The following is a 17,609-nucleotide window of genomic DNA, read 5'->3' as shown; positions in this document are numbered from 1 at the left end:
CTGAGGATTTTTTTTTTTTTTTACTCGTCTCAGAATGTGTGCTGCAGAGCAGGGATCTTTAGGCAACTTCTCCCAGAACAAATGTCTAGTAGACAGATATTTCTTTCCCCTGCACCCCAGCACAGATACCTGGATACCTGCAGACACCAGTATGAGCACTCCACCTACCCTGCAAACACCACATTTCCCATGCCCACATTTTCCTGATGATCTCCTGCAGCCAACCTGCTGCACTCAGCAAAAGTCCCACCAAAATCCCACTGCCTCATCTTATCCTGCAAACAGCTATGGGAGGAATTGGTGGCACTCCAAAGTGCCACTCCTGCCCTGGGGAGTGCACTCACAGTCCCAGCAGTCAGACCTTATACCTGGCAGTGCAGAGTGTCCTGCTGATCTGTGTGTCTGCAGCCCCAGCAGATGGACAGGAGGCCAGGCATCTGACCTGACTGCCGGCCCTACCCACAAACAAAAACCTCCCAGGAGGGGCAGTTCACAGAAAAAGTCCTGCAGTTTGGGCCTCTGCAGCCCTGGCATAGGGGGAACAGGCATCTGGTCTGACTATCTGCTCCATCCACCAACAAAATCCTCTCAGGGGATTAGGCAGGGAGAACATCCTACAGGTTGGTGCTACTGCAGCCCCGACAGACAGACTGGGAGCTAGGTGTCTGGCTTGAGAGCAGGCCCCATCCACCAAGGAAAGCCATTCAAAGACGAGGAGGGGAGAGTGCTCTGTGGCTTGGTGTGACAGCAGTGACAGCAAATGTGCTGAGGGCAGTCATCCTGTGTGACCACTGACACTGCCCAACTACAAACCCACAGCAACCCCAAACTGGCTCCTTAACAGTATAGGGTCCAAACCAACAGGCAAAATGGGCCACTGCAGATGACTAGACTGAAGGCAAACCAGGCTCAGCCACAACAATTAGGTGCACACAGCCCATACAGGAAACACCAGGATTGCCTGGTTCTGGTGAGCAGGGAACATTGCACTACAGGGTACTACAGGACCTCTTTTTCATAAGGATACTACTTTCCAAATAAGGAGACATAACTGACTTTTCTAATACATAGACACAAACACAGAAAGTTAGAAAAATGAGACAGAAGAAAATGTCCCAAGTGAAAGAATAGGACAAAACCACAACAAAAGAGCTAAATGAAAGATAAGCAATATGCCTGATACAGAATATAAAGTAATGGTCATAAATATACTTACTGGATTTGGAAAAAAAAGAGTGGAGGACCTCAGGGAGATGTTAAAAAAAAGATAGAAAATATTAAAAAGAATCAAATAGAGATGAAGAACTGAATAAATGAAATTGAAAAAATACACTAGAGGGACTCATTAGCAGATTAGAGGAAGCAGAAGAATGGATCAGCAAGCTGGAACAGAGTAATGGAAAACAATCTGTAACAAACTGAATAGCAAGAGATAAAGAGAATAAAAAAAGAGAATAGGTTAAGGGAATTCGGTGGCATCATCAAGCATAATATTTGCATTATAGGGCTCTCAGAAGGACAAGCGAGAGAAAAGGGGGCAGAAAACTTCCTTGAAATAATAATAGCTGAAAACTTCCCAAATCTGGGGAAGGAAACAGACATCCAACTCTAGGAGAAAAAAAGAATCCCCAACAAAATCAACCCAAGGAGGTTCATATGAAGGCACAGTAAAGTAGTCTTAAAGACAAAATTTTAAAAGCAGCAAGAGAAAAGAAAATAGTTACATAAAAGGGAAACCCCACAATCCTATCAGCTGATTTTTCCTCAGAAACTCTTTAGGCCAGAAGGGAGTAGCATGATATACTCAAAGCACTGAAATGACCAAACCTGCAGTCAGAATATTATACCCACAAAGGCTATCATTCAGAATAGAAGGAGACATCTTGAGTTTCCCAGACAAACAAAAGTAAAAGGAGTTCATCACCACTAAGCCAGACTCACAAGAAACATTAAAGGGAATTCTTTGAGGAAAAGAGAAGGCAATTATCAAGAGTAAGAAAATTATGAAAGGAAAAAATTTCACAGGCAAACATAATAAACATAATAAAATAAATAAAAAGTAGATTAGCCCTTACAAGTCAGTACAAAGGTTAAATCACAAAAGCAGTAAAATCAATTATAGCTATAAAAATCAGTCAAGGAACTCACAAAATAAAAGGATATAGAGTATGACATCATGTACATAAAATGTTGGTGAGGATTGAGAAAATAATTCATTTTTGTAGAAAGAGTTCAAACTTCAGTGACCATCAACTTAATATAGACTGCTATATGCATAAAATATTACATGTGATCCTAATGGAAACCACAAATCAAAAACCTAAATAAGGGCACCTGGGTAGCTCAGTCATTTAAGCATCTAACTCTTGATTTCAGCTTAGGTCATATTCTCAGGGTTGTGAAACTGAGACCCATATCAGGCTCCATGTGGAGCCTGCTTAAGATTCTCTCTCTCTTTCTCCCTCTGCCCCTTCACCCCCTCATCCCTCTATAAAATGAAAATAAACCTATAATATATATGCAGAAAATAAAGAAAAGGAATCCAAGAATATCACTAAATAAGCCATCAAACCACAAGGGAAGAGAGAAAGAGAAGAAAGCAACAGAAAATAACTATTAAAAAAACCATGAAACAAATAACAAAATGGCAGTAATTACCTACCTATCAATAATTACTTTGGATATAAATGGACTAAATGCTCAATTCAAAAGATATAAAATGATTGAATGGATAAGAAAGCAAGACCCATCTATATGCTGTCTACAGGAGACTCACTGAAGACCTAAATACACATTGAAAGTGAAGGGATAGAAAAACATTTACCATGCAAATGAAAGTGAAAAGAAAGCAGGGGTAACAATACTTATATTGGAGGAAATAGACTTAAAAAAAAAAGACTATAACAAAAGACAATGGACACTACATAATGACAAGGAGAGCAAACCAACAAGAAGATGAAACCATGGTAAATATTTATGAACCCAACCTGGGGACACCTAAATACATAAAGCAACTATTAGACTTGTACCCCTGGGGCTAATAATACATTATATGTTAATAAAAAAATAAAAAATTATAAACTTTTTAGAAAAGCAACTATTAACAGGCATAAGGGAAGAAATGGATAGTAATGCAATAATAGTAGGAAACTTTTTAGCACGCCACTTACATCAATAAATAGATCATCTGGACAGGATCAGCAATAAAAGAGTAGCTTTGAATAACACATTGGACCAGATGGGCCTAACAGATATATTCAGAACATTCCACTGAAAAACAACAGAATACACATTATTCTCAAGTGCACATGCAATATTCTCCAGAATAGTTCATGTTTTAGGCCACAAAACAAGACTCAATAAATTTTAAAAAGATTATCATATCATACATCTTTTTTGACCACAATAGTATGAAACTAGTTACCAATCACAAGACAGGATCTGGAAAGAACAAATACATGGAAGCTAAATAACATGCTACTAGAGAATGAATGTGTCAGCCAAGAAATAAGAGAGGTAATCTAAAAAATGGAGACAAGAGAAAATTTAAACACAGTGGTCTAAAATTTTGGGGATGCAACAAAAACTGTTCTAAGAGGAAAGTTCTTAGCAATATAGGTATACCTCAAGATGCAAGAAAACTTGCAAATAAACAACTTAACCTTATACCTAAAGGAGCTAGAAAAGAAGAACAAAGGCCAGAGCCAGCAGAATGAAGGAAATAATAAAGATGAGAGCAGAAATAAATGAAATGGAGACCCCCCCAAAAAAACCCAAAACAACCAGTAGAACAGATCAATGAAACCAGCAGCTGGTTCTCTGAAAAGATCAACAAAATTGATAAACTTTTAGCCAGACACATCAAAAAAGAAGAACAAGAAATCAAATAAATAAAATCAGAAATAAACAGGAGAAATAATAGATCCACAGAAATACAAAAGATTGTGGAAGAATATTATGAAAAACTATGTATCAACACATTGGACAACGTAGAAAAAAGGATATATTCCTAGGACATATAACCTTCCAAAACTGAATAAGGGAAAACTAGGAAATTTGAACAGATTGATGACTAGGAAAAAAATTCAATCAGTTATCAAAAAACTCCCAATATACAGAAGGCTGGAGCAGATGGATGAACAGGTGGATGCTACCAAACATTTAAAGAAAAGTTAATCTCTGTTCTTCTCAATCTATTCCAAAAAATAGAGGAAGGGAGCTCCAAATTCATTCCCTAAGTCCACTATTACCCTGATACCAAAATTAGAGAAAGACATTACAAAAGAGAGAGAGAGAGAGAGAGAGAGAGAACTACAGGCCAATAGCTCTGATAAACTCAGACGCAAAAATCCTCAGCAAAATATTAGTAAATCAAACCCAACAATACATTTAAAAAATCACTCATGATAATCAAGTGGGATTTGTTGCAGGGAAGCAAGACACTTTAATATTCACAAATCCATCAGTGTGATGCATCACCCTAATAAGAAAAAGGACAATCTCATGATAATCTCAATAGATGCAAAAAAAAAAAAAAAAAAAAAAAGCATTAGACAAAGTACAACATCCATTCATAATAAAAACTCTCAAAAACGGTTTAGAAGGAACATACCTCAACATAATAGAGGCCATATATAAAAAATCCACAACTAGCATCATACCCAATAGTGAAAAACTGAGAGTTTTTACTCTAAGATCAGGAAAAAAATAAAGTTGTCCACTCTGACCACATTTCTTCAAAATAGTATTGGTGGGGTGCCTGGGTGGCTCAGTAGGTTAAGGCCTCTGCCTTCAGCTCAGGTCATGATCCCAGGGTCCTGGGATCAAGCCCCACACTGGGTTCTCTGCTCAGCGGGGAGCCTGCTTCCTCCTCTCTCTCTGCCTGCCTCTCTGCCTACTTGTGATCTCTGTCTGTCAAATAAATAAATAATTAATTAATTAAATAATTAAAAAAATAGTATTGGAAGTCCTAGCCACAGTGATCAGACAAGAAAAAGAAATACAAAGCAACCAAATTGCCAAGGCTGAAGTAAAATTTCACTATTGGCAGGTGCCACAATACTATATATAGAAAATACTTATGACCTCACCAAATAATTACTAGCACTGATAAATGAATTCAATAATATTGCAGGATACAAAATTAATATACAGAAATCTATTTCACTTCTATGCACTAATAATGAAGTAGCAGAAAGAGAAATTAAGAAAACACTCCTGTTTACAATTCCACCAAAAATGAAAAATACATGTAGGCCTAAACATATCCAAAGAGGTGAAAGACCTGTTCTCTGAAAACTTTAAGAGAAATTAAAGACAAATGGAAAGATAAAACAATGTTATACTCATGAATTGAAAGAATTAATCTTGTAAAAATATCCATACTACCCAAAGCCATCAACAGATTCAATGCAATTTCTATCAAAATACCAACAGTGTTTTTTACTAAATTGGAGCAAATAATCCTAAAATTTGTATGGAACAATAAAAGACTCTGAATAGTCAAAGCAATCTTGAGAAAGAAGAATCAAGCTGGAGTTATCACAATCCCAGATTTCAAGATATACTACAAAGCTGTAGTAATGAAAGAAGTATGGTACAGGCACAAAAATGGATATATAGATCAATGGAAAAAAGTAAAGAATTAAAAAATAAACCTACACTTGCATGGTCACTTAATCTATAATAAAGGAAGCATGAATATCCAATGGGAAAAAGAGTCTTTTCAACAAATGCTGATGGAAAAACTGGACAGCTACATATAAAAGAATAGAAGTGGACCACTTTCTTACACCTTATACACAAATAAAATCACAATGGACTAAAGACCTAATGTGAGACATAAAACCATAAAATTCCTAGAAGACAACATAGGAGGTAATTTCTTTGACATTGGCTGGAGAAACATTTTACTAGATAATCTCTTCTGGCAAGGGAAACAAAAGCAACATTAAACCATTAGGAGTATACAAAAACAAAAATTTTGCCCAGTGAAGGAAACCATCAACAAAACAAAAAGGCAACCTACTGAATAGGAGAAGATATTTGCAAATGATATCTGATAAGGGGTTATAAAAAATATAAAAATATATATATATATATAATATATATTTATATATATAAATATATTTATATATTTATATATATAAAAAATGTATAAAGAACTTATACAAATAAACACTAACCCCCACAATAATCCAATTAAAAATGGGCAAAGGACTTGAGTAGACATTTTTCCAAAGAGACATACAGATTGTCAACAGATGCTCTTCATCACTAATCATGAGGGAAATGCAAATGGAAACCACAATGGGATATCACTTTACATCTATCAGAATGTATAAAGTCAAGTAGACAAGAAATGTTAGTGGATGTGGAGAAAAAGAAACCCTCAGGCTCTGCTGGTCATAATGCAAATTAGTGAAGCCACTGTGGGAAACAGTCTGGTCCGTCAAAAAATTAAAAAAAGAATTAACATATGATCGGGGCTCCTGGGTGGCTCAGTGGGTTAAAGCCTCTGCCTTCGGCTCAGGTCATGATCCCAGGGTCCTGGGATCGAGCCCCACATCGGGCTCTCTGCTCCACGGGGAGCCTGCTTCCTCCTCTCTCTCTGCCTGCCTCTCTGCCTAGTTGTGATTTCTTTCTGTCAAATAAATAAAATATTAAAAAAAAAGAATTAACATATGATCAGGTTATTCCATTATGGGGTGTTTACCCAAAGAAAACACAAACATTAATTCGAGAAGATATACACATCCAATGTTTATTGTAGCATTATTTATGATATCCAAGATATTGAAGCAATCCAAGTATCCATCAGTAGATGAATGGATAAAGAATAAGTGAGACACACACACACACACACACACACACACACACACACACTATGGAATATTATTCAGCCATTAAAAATGAAATCTTGCCATTTGCAACAATATGGATGAATCTGGAGTATAGAATGCTAAGTGAAATGGGTTAGTCCGAGAAAGACAAATACCATATAATTTCACTCACATGTAGAATTTAAGAAAAAAACACAAATGAATAAATAAAGAGAAAGAGATAAACAAACAAAAAAAAATCAGACTCTTAAACACAAAGAACAAACTGGTGGTTGCCAAAGAAGTGGGTGTGGAAATTGGTGAAATAATAAAGGGGATTAAGAGTTCACTTATCCTGAATAGCATTGAGCAATGTATAGAACTGTTGAATCATCACATTGTACACCTGAAAGTAACATAACACTGTAAGTTAATTATATTTGATTTTTTTAAAGGAAGACACCAGACAATTCATAGAACCAGAGTACAATAACTGAACTGAAAAATGCCCTAGAGGAGTTCAACAGCAGACTAATGAAGTAGAACACTTCGGTGACTAGAAGACATGACAATAGCACTCACCCAAACAGAACAACAACAACAAAAAAGAATTTAAAAGGAGACTATCACTTAAAGGAACTGGGGGACAACATTAAGCAGAATAACCTATACAGTATGGATCTCAGAGAGAGAAGAGTGGGACAAAGGAGCAGAAACTTACTTGAAACTGAACTGAAACATTTCCTAACTTGTGGAAGGAAACAGACCCTCCATGTCCAGGATGTACAAAATTCCAAGTAAGGTGAACCCAAAGAGATCCACACCAAGGCACATTAAAATTAAAATGTCAGAAGTTAAGTAATTTTTTAAATATCAAGAGAATGACAACTTCTTGTGTATAAGAGAACCCCTTTAAGATAACCAGCTGATGTTTCATCAGAAGCTTTTCAGGCCAGAATGGAGTGGCACAATACAGTCAATGTGCTGAAAGGAAGAACAAAATTTACAACCAAGAATACTTTACCAGGCAAGGTTATTGTTCAGAATTGAATATGAAATAAAGAGTTTTCTAGACAAGTAAAAGCAAAAATTCCTCACCACTAGACTGGTCTTACAAAAAATGTTAAAGGGTCTTCTTTAGCAGAAAAGAAAATGTATTATCTAGTAACAAGAAAATATATGCAAGTAAAAATCTCACTAATAAAGGCAAAACTATAGTGAGTTCAATGGATTAACCACTTTTAAAGCCAATATAAAAATTAAAAGACAAAAGCAGTAAAATTAACTATAACTACAATAATTAGTTAAGGGATACACAAAATAAAAAGATGTAAAATATGACATCAAAAACATAAAACGGAGGAGTGAGTTTTCAGAATGTGTTCAAATTTAAGTTACTACCAGCTTGAAATAGACAGATATATACAGAGACTGTTCCATGTGATCCTAATGCTAACCATAAAACAAAAACCTACTGCATACAGGGAGAAGGTCATTAGAAATGAATCAAAATGTAACACTACAGAAATTCACCATCTCACAAAGGAAGAGAGCAAAAGAAAGGAACAGAGAGGAATGACAAAACAGCTAGAAAACAATTAGCAATGGCAATAAGTACACACCCATTAATAATCACTTTAAATACATGGACTAAATTCTCCAATCAAAAGACTGGAATGACTAAATGGGTAAACAAAACAAGACTCAACTACATGTTTCCTGGAAGAGACCCATTTCAGATCTCAGAACATACACAGACTAAAAGTGAAAGAATGCAAAAAAAATTTTCATGCAAATGGGAATTAAAAGAAAGCTGGAATAGCTATACTAGTATCATACAAAATAAAATTTAAAATGAAGACTGTGATAAAAGACAAAGAAGGACATTACATAGCTAGAGGTTTCAATCCAAAAAGAGGATATAATATTTATAAATATTTACTCACCCAATACAGGAACACCTAAATGAACAAGTATCAACAAGTCTCAACAGACCTAAAAAGAGAAATTGACAGTAATACAATAATTGCAAGGGATTCTAAAATCCCACTTACAACAAAGCACACATCATTCAGACAGGAAATCAATAAGGAAAGCTCAACCTTAAATGACCCATTAGACCAGATTGGCTTAATAGATATTGATAGAATATTTCATCAAAAAGCATCAGAATATACATTCATCTCAAGAGTACCATCACATGGCACAATCTCCAGGATAGATAAGACCCGCCTAAAACAAATCTCAATACACATAAGAAGATTGAAATTATATCAAACATGTTTTCTGACCGCAATAATATGAAATGATATTAATTACAAGAAGAAATCCGGAAAAATTACAAAGATGTGGAGATTAAACACCATGCTAATGAACAATCAATGTATCAATAAAGTAATCAAAGGAGGGATCAAAAAGTACAAAAGGCAAGTGAAAATGGAAACAAAGGCCCCCAAAATCTTTGCAGAAAAAAAAACAGTTCTTTTGGGGAAGGGAGGGAAGTTCATAGTGATACAGGCCTAACTCAAGACACAAGAAAAAAATCTCAAATAAATAATTTAACTTCACACCTAAAAGAACTAGAGAAAAAAGAGCAAACAAAACCTAAAGTTAGCAGAAGGAAATAATAAAGATCGGAGCAAAAATAAATGAAATAGAGACTTAAAAAGTAATAGAAAAGATCAATAAAACTAAGAGCCGGTTCTTTAAAAAGGAGAAACAAAATTGACAAACCTTCAGCTAGATTCAACCAGAAACAAAGAAAGAAGGCTCAAATAAATCAGAAATGAAAGAGGAGTTACAATTGATACCAGATATACAACAGGTAATGAGAGACTACCTGAAAAATTATATGTCAACAAACTGGACAACTTAGAAGAAATGAATAAATTCCTAAAAACAAAGAATCTTTCAAGATCTAATTGTTAAGAAATAGAAAATCTGAATAGACTAATTACTAGTAAGAAGAGTGAATCAGTAATCAGAAACCTCCCAACACACAAAAGCTCAAGACTGGATATCTTCACTGATGAATACTACCAAACATTCAAAAAAGACTTAATAGCTATCCTCAAAATTTTCCAAAACATTGAAGGGGAGGGAATGCTTCTATACTCATTTTATGAGACGAGCATTACCTTGATACCAAATCAAGCCTCTTACTGGTCACCCCAGAATGAAGCCTGCCACTCAGCAGGTTCCACACTTGGGCTTAGATCCCCTGGTCAGCCTTGCTCTTGTCTCATCCTTAAGAACCGCCTGACAACTAAAAATCACCAGCAGTTGAGAAAAGTCTACAGTATGATGAAAAAAAGATAAAGAGACAAAAACTAATCCCAGAGGAAACATACAATTCAGGGGAGATAAGAAGAGTCAAATAAAACTGCCCAAAATTAGTTATTTGTCACTAAAGAGATGGGAAATGACATTCTCTCTATGAAGCAAAAACATGATACCATAAAACGGAAGAATCAGAAAATGGGAGAGATGGAGTGCCTGGCTGGCTCAGTCATTAGAGCATGTGAGTCTTGATCTCGGGGTTGTGAGTTCAAGCTCCAGACGGGGTGTAGGGATAACTTAAAAAAAAAAAAAAAAAACTTAAAAAAAAAAAAGAAAAAAAATGGGACAGAACCCTTGGAAATAAAATATTTAAGAGAAGATGGTAAGATAAATTAGAAGAAATCACCCAAAATCTGGAGCAAGAAAATGTAAAATATGAGAGTATAAACACAGAGAAGATTGATCCAAGAGGGGATCCAATAAAAGACTAGTAGTAATTACAGGAAGAACAGAGAGACTGAGGGAGAAAAGATACCAAACAATGAGGGGCACCTAGGTAGCTCTATTAGTTAAGCGTCCACCTTTGGACCTTTGGCTCAAGTCATGACCCCAGAGTTCTGAGATCAAGTCCCTCATCAGGCTCCCTGCTCAGTGGGGAGCCTACTTCTCCCTCTGCCTGGTGCTCCCCCTACTTGTGCACGCTCTCTCTCTGTCCCTGGCAAATAAATAAATAAACTCTTTTAAAGAAAGAAATAATACAGTGAAAATTTCCACAACTAAAGATACGAGCTTTAAATCAAAAAGGGCGTCCTGGGTTTTGATTAGGAGGAGTGGAAAAGACCACACATCATTTGGAAATTTTAGAACAAGTTATACAGAGAGGATCCTAAGAGTTTTCCCAGGGTGGAGGAAGAGCATGAGAAACAGGAATCCTACTGGCATGACATTTTCCAGTAGCTCCACTAGAAATAGTGGTATAACAGCATCAACATCCAGGAGAAAAATGATTTCTGACTTGAGAAATCTATACCCAGTAAGATTCGTTGTGAGGACAAAATAACAAAGACTTTGTTAGACATGCAAAGACTCGGGAGGCTTACTGGCTATCTACCTTTCTTGAGAAGTTGTTTGAACCCATAGACCAGTGAAAGAGCCAAGTAACAGGAGGAAGACATGGGAACCGGAAATCGCAGATGTAACCAAGGGTATGTGTGGTGTTTTGTATTTGAACAAGAGTAGGGCTGTCGGAAAGGAAGGAATTTCATAGGACATAGAGTTGGAGGATTCCAAGGAATAGAATGGGCAAGATGGCACAGATTTTCCTTGAAAAGAAAACACTAGGAAAAGAAAAAGAAGAAAACTAACCATGGTTTTGAGCAATTGAGCGATACAGGGTTGTTACACCGAGTACAGACAAGGAATCACACTTCTTGTCTCTGTGGTGAAGAAAAGTGTCAAGGCCACTTACTGCTTTCTGTCTAAGTGACTCTGACTTTACCCTAAGGACAAACTATAGAAGACAATATGGTTACAGAATGGAATGAAAATGTTCAGTCATGGAAATCTAAGTCAGAGCCCAGCTTAATGTAAATGGTGGAGGGAGAAGTGGAGGGAGTGTGTGTCTGGCTGGCTCAGTTGGAAGAACATGTGACTTTTGTTGTTCTCTGAGTTGTGAGTTCAAGCCCCATGTTGGGTGGAGAGATTACTTAAATAAATAAGTTAAAAAAAAAAAAAAAGAAAGAAAGAAAGAAGGAAAGAAAGTGTAGGAGGCCCTGGAGCTCAAATACTATCCTTTCACAAAAACCCTCCTCTATAGCACAAGAGAGGCTGTCTCAATTTAAGAGAAGAGAAAGCAAAGTTTAAGGAAATTAAAGTCGCAAAAGTAAACAATAGAACGAAAAATAGTGATGTAACTAGTGTGTGTGTGTGTGTATGTGTGTACTGGGGACGTGGGTGGGGGTGTTAAGTGCTCTGTCTTTATCTGTCATGGCAGGAGTCAGTAAATAATGTCAGTGGCTCCGTCCTATCTGCGTGGTTGGGAGCATCAGCACAGGAATGAAAAGCCAGGAACGTAAAAGTGGTTGTACTTACGATGTAGGACTGAGGCTGGAAGTAAAATCAAGGACCTTCTTGCTGTAAATACTCCTGTACCACTGCCCCGTCCCCACTTTAACAACAAAAACAACCCAGCATAACAACCTACCTTACAGGGTTGTGTGAGGGTCAGGGGTAACCTATGGCTAAGGGCCGGAAATTTAATTCAGCAGCCACCTTGTGGCTGTGGTTAGCAGAAGTAGCTCCTGGTGTTGGTGCTGGACCTCTGCCCTCCCCACCCTGGGTTGTGGGTGTGTTTGTTTTTTTCTCCCTTCCTGGGGGAACCTGGATGGTTTCTACCTCCAGCTGTCCTGTCCTTGTCTACTGTGTCTCCTGGCCCCAGCTGTGGGCCTTGTCTCTCACAGCCCACCCTGGCTCCGGATGCCACCCCCGCCCCCACTGCCGGTGACCCAGATGGTGGAATTACTGCTGTTGTCAGTTGCTCCTCGATGGCTGCCAAAATCCATCAAGCAGCATTATTCCTAATTATTCTTAATTGATTGACAAAAGTGTATTTTATAAGTTCAAGTGCATGCACTTAAAATTTGATACTTAGGTCATAATCCTATAATTACTCAATTAAAAATATAGTTCAAAATATACAAAACCTTGTATCAGTGTCTGGTGTTTCTGAGCTTTACCATGCAGAAATGCTCATCATGTATGCTCAACACAGAAGCCTTGAAAAATAGATAGAATTGTCCCATTCCTCTGCGTCAGCTCAGGGTCAAAAGAAATCCCATTTTGTTACAATGAGGTTACTCTTAGCCCTCATACCACTTCTGAAGAGAAGAGTCCCTCTTACCTCCAGGAGTCCCTTGGTCTGCAATTCTTCCCAAACCCCAGGGATGCTTACACCTCCTCTTCCTGTGTGTCACTCTGGCCAGAAATCTGGAAGTCATCCTAAACTTCTCCTTCCTCTTCATTCTTCAGATCTACTCAGTTTAAAGTCCTTGGGGAAATGAAGTACGCTGCCCAGGTCACAGAGCTTCTCGTGGGTGGGCTTTAAGAGTCCAAATCTAGTGTTTTGGAGCCTTATGGGAAAGCAGGCTGCTCTAAGGATTGTGCTTACTGGGGTGGTGTGGGTGCGGGCTCCTTGGAGCGTAAGGATAGAGCCTCTCCCCGTGCCCCTTCACTTCCCTTCCCAAGAACCTTTTCTCAGCATCATTGCTGGCATATGGCTACTAAGTGGCAAAGGCAGAATTCACTTCCTCCATGACTTTTCATTCAAACGGTGATCTTTTTTCTTATTTGGTTGGGTTTTCCCCCCCCCAAGATTTTATAAATGAAGTGTTCAAATGGGAAGAGTGGAAAGAATGTACAGTAGCGCTCATCTATCCACCACTGGACTTCAACAACTGTTAACATTTGCCATGCATGTTTTATTTATCTGTTAAGTTGAACCATATGAAACTGTAATACAAAATGGTTGAATAGAATCAACTTCCTCTAGTTCAATCTTGTCTGTGTGTGTGTGTGTATGTATATGTGTTGCCGATTTGCAACTATGTTGCATGCCCCTTCAAAGTGTATCTTCCAAGAATGACTTTCTTCTACAAAACCCATATTATTCCCTGAAATTATCTAATATCCAGTCCATATTCAGATTTCTCTACTTGTTCCTAACATGTCTATTTCTGATTCCGAATCCAGTCAAGATTCACACATCGCATTTGATTATGTCTTCTTTTACACTAGATTATCCCTCCACATACTCCTTTTTAAAAAATGACATTGCCTTGGGGTGCCTGGGTGGCTCAGTCAATTGAGCTTCTGACTCTTGATTTCGGCTCAGGTCATGATCTCAGGGTCTTGATCCCTCAGTGTGGATGGAGCCTACTTAAGATTCTCTCCCTCTCCATCTGCCCCTTTCCATCGCTTACACACATAAATAAATAAATAAATAAATAAATAAATAAATAATGACATTGCCCTTTCAGATTGGGTCACTTGTCTTCTCCCATGCAGATTTCTCTGACTGCTTGCTGGTGGTGGTAACTTGTTTCTCTATTCCCTGTATTTCCTGTAATTTGGAAGTTATATCTAAGGACTTGATTAGAGTCCACTGAAGACTCATAAGAGTTTGTGTATTTTGTGTTACATCACATCAGAAGGCACAAATATTCTTTTTTTAAAAAAGATTTTATTTATTTATTTGACAAAGAGAGAGACAGCTAGAGAGGGAACACAAGCAGGGGGAGTGGGAGAGGGAGAAGCAGGCCTCCCACTGAGCACGGAGCCCAATGCTGGACTCCATCACAGGACTCTGGGATCAGGGTCTGAGCAGAAGGCGGATGCTTAACCCCAGAGGGCACAAATATTCTGTTGTTAATGATGCTAGGTTTGAACACTTGATGAAGGTGGCAGTAGCCAGATCTCTCCATTGTAAGTATGTATGGGGAGACAACTCTCCACGGTCTCTCATTTTTCTGCACAACTTGTAAGCAAGACTGTGACTGCCTCCTCCCACAGCCCCCCCCCCCCAACAACAACAACTCTCTTTTCAAGGAAGTTTGAATAGCATGCAGCCTTGGGAGGTACAGATCATTTCTCCCTTTGCAGCCAAGGCAGGCATGCTTACTGTCTAGTATAAAAAATTAGGGTTCCCTAAGCTCGGGGTTCTTTTATTGCTATACAATTTACTGCGTGCAGGTGTCATCTGGCCCTCTTTGCTTTGCCCTGTGGATTCTGGGAAACCAGCACAAAAGTGCTGATACATTTTGAGGAATGATCCCTCACTCAAGCATCCAAAACTGGCAGGTTAATTTGTTTGCAAGTAGGGTTTTCTCAGAACCTTCACAGTGCTTGATATTTCCCTTTGCAATTAGTAAGTAATCTGTGGGTGATGCCCTGACACTGTGTCTACATCTTGTTCCCCCAAATCATTTTACCTAGTGGTTTTAGATTCCCTTCGTAATCTGTCTAAATTAACCAATTTGTTGGAGGTAGCAAAATAGTGAATTTCTGTTTCTATTACTTTTTCCACATTTTTAATTGTGTTTTTAGTAGAGTTTCCCCTCATCCACTGAGAATGAACTAGAGTTCTTTACAAAAAGTAGGATAAATACTTAATATTTCCCCTTTTAATTATCAAATTTTAAAGTAAGTCATTAGTATAATAATTTTTGTATCTACGAACTCATAAAGTTTAAAAAATAGTTTATAATCAGTTATAGTTTGATGTCCAAATTAATCTGTGCAGTAGCAGCCTGTGTCCTTTTGGCACATCCTTGTTAGTCTTTCTAGTTTAGAACATCCTTGCTTTTTGGCACATTAAGATTATCTGGGTTTAACTTGTGTTTCTCTGCCCAGGGCTGAAATCACCATTTCTTTAAAAAGTTCTGGTTCCTGGGGCGCCTGGGTGGCTCAGCGGGTTAAAGCCTCTGCCTTCGGCTCGGGTCATGATCCCAGGGTCCTGGGATCGAGCCCCGCATCGGGCTCTCTGCTTGGCTGGGAGCCTGCCTGCTTCCTCCTCTCTCTCTCTCTCTCTGCCTGCCTCTCTGCCTACTTGTAATCTCTATCTGTCAAAAAAATAAATCTTTAAAAAAAAAAAAAAAGTTCTGGTTCCTTTTGGTGGGAAATAGTATTTAAGAAAACAAGGTCCGGGGGTCCTTGCTTCTGACCCTTTCAAGGGACAGCACTGAGAAATACATTTTTAAAAATCATGAGGTCATAATGCTATCTTGATTCAGATTTTTAAAAACTGTGGTAAAACAGGTATATCATAAAATTCACCATCTTAACCATTTTTAACTGTGCAGTTCACTAGTGTTAAATATATTCGCATTATGGTACAATCAATCTCCAGATTTTTTTCCTCTTGTAAAACTGAAACTCTATACCTGTAAACAATTCCTTATTCCTCTCTTTCCCCCCTCCTAGTTCCTGGCAACTACCATTCTATTTTCTGCCTTATGAATTTACCTACTCTTGTGCCTCAGATAAGTGGAACCATACAGTATTTGTCTTTAACTGGCTTATTTTACTTAATAAAATGTCTTCAAGGTTCATCCATGTTGCAGCAAGTGTCAAAATTTCATTTTAAGGTTGGATAGTATTCCATTATATGTATATACCACATTTTGTTTATCCTTTCATCTGTTGATGGACATTTAAATTGCTTGACTATTGTGAATAATGCTGCTGTGAACATGGGTGCGCAAATATCTTTTCAAAACCCTGCTTTTGATTCCTTTGAGCATATACTCAGAAGTGGAATTGAAAAATCATATGATAATTCTATGTTTAATTTTTGCGGGAATCACCATGCTGTTTTTCATGCTGTCTATGCTATTTAGCATGTCTACCAACAGTGCATGCAGGAGTTCCAATTTCTTTACATCTTCACCGACATTTCTTATTTTCTTTCTTTCTTTCTTTTTTTTTTTTAATAGTACCTATCCTAGTCGGTGTGAGGTGATACTTCAATGTAGTTTTGGACTTGCATTTCCCTAATGATCCATGATATTGAACATCTTTTCAATATGCTTATTGGCCATTCATATATACTTTTTAGAAAAGTGTCTATTCAAGAACTTTGTCCATTTTAAAATAAGGTTATTTTGCTTTATTGTTGTTGAGTTGTAGGAGTTCTTCCTATATTCTGGATATTAATCCCTTATAAGATATATAATTTATAAATATTTACTTCCATTCTGTAAGTTACCTTTTGACCTGTCAATTGTGTCCTTTGATGAAAAGATCAATTTAGATTTTAACATTATTACATTTTAAACTCCTATGATATATTTGTAGACCATTTTTCTTAAACCAAACCCCTTCGTTCCTAAAAAAATATCAAAATATTTGTTTGCTTTATACACTTAATATACACAAAATCATCTTGAAAAGTTTATAATTTCAACTCAAAGTAAAAGTACATGGATGAAGTCTATGGTCTCTTCAAAATCCCTTTTGCCCTTGGAATACATCACAGTAAGGTAGATAAATAGAGCATTGTGTTTAAAAAATTCATTCGAAATTCTTATCCCTGTGTGGTTATCTTCCCAATTTGACATATAGTTTGGTTGACTTCTTTCAGTCTGTTTTTTAAAAAAATTTCAAAAGTTATTTTTATTTATTTGAGAGGAAATGAGAACGAGAGAGAGGGAAAGTATGAGCAAGGGGAGGGACAGAAGGAGAAGCAGGCTCCCTGCTCAATGTGGGCTCGATCCCAGGACCCTGGGATCATGACCTGAGCTGAAGGCAGAAGCTTAAATGTCTGAACCACCCAGGCGGCCCTGTTTCAGTCTGTTTTTAATTTTCTGCTTCTCTTGTTTCCTTTTTAAATCTATAAAACATTTATATGGATCACAAATAAAACTACAAAAATATATACTCAGGAAAGTCTCACTTCTGTCCGTATTCCTTTTAACCGATTCCTCACACCCCTACCTGAGAGGTTTCTGATTTGTC

The sequence above is a fragment of the Meles meles genome, chromosome 14 (assembly GCF_922984935.1).
Source record: "Meles meles chromosome 14, mMelMel3.1 paternal haplotype, whole genome shotgun sequence".
Taxonomy (NCBI): Eukaryota; Metazoa; Chordata; class Mammalia; order Carnivora; family Mustelidae; genus Meles; species Meles meles.
This window is presented reverse-complemented; position numbering follows the sequence as displayed.